Raw genomic sequence first — 732 nt, forward strand, 5'->3', positions numbered from 1 at the left:
AAAAGACGTTCTGAGTGTACGTTGTCACATAAAGTCGACTTATATTTTAAGTGCAACAGATGCACAGTTCAAAACTGTAAACTATATTTGCGGTTTTCAGTCTAAGATAACAACAGTCTGATTGAAACATAACTGAAAAAATAACTGCTTTGATGAATTGCAGCAGTATTAAAATCGAAAGTATGGCAGTTTTATACTTGAAAATTATGTTTAAGCGCAGTTTGTAACACTAAAATGAAATTCATTCGTAAGACTCAAATATCTGTTCTAAGACTGTACTTATAACTATAGTTTCAACTTGTAGAGCGCAATGCAGCCAACATTGTTAATGTAAAAGCAGTGTGACTGCTGTCATTACATAAATGGAATTACGGAACAATTAAGAGTTAAGAGATGCATAATGACTACAGTTAACCTATAGTTTCAGATAGTATATCGCAACTGCAGTTCGATGTCTACAGTTTTAACTACAGTCATAATGCACATCCTTCCACGCGGGTATCGTGAATACAGAGATTTGAGTTTCACCGAACTATGTGTCTCAATTATCAAACCAATGCCCAAATCTCAACAGGTTATGGGCCCAGCGAATACTCTGTTTGAATTAGTGAAAATAAGTGAAGGATTAAATACTGAATGGATTATTGTGCAAGTGACTGAAGGGAGACGCGGCCGGCGTCCCCGTGCTGTCAACAAAGCAAGCAAAAGCAAAGAAGTGTTTTAAGTGAAGTC

The sequence above is a fragment of the Frankliniella occidentalis genome, unplaced genomic scaffold, assembly GCF_000697945.3.
Source record: "Frankliniella occidentalis isolate FOCC.00 unplaced genomic scaffold, Focc_3.1 Scaffold165, whole genome shotgun sequence".
Lineage (NCBI taxonomy): Eukaryota > Metazoa > Arthropoda > Insecta > Thysanoptera > Thripidae > Frankliniella > Frankliniella occidentalis.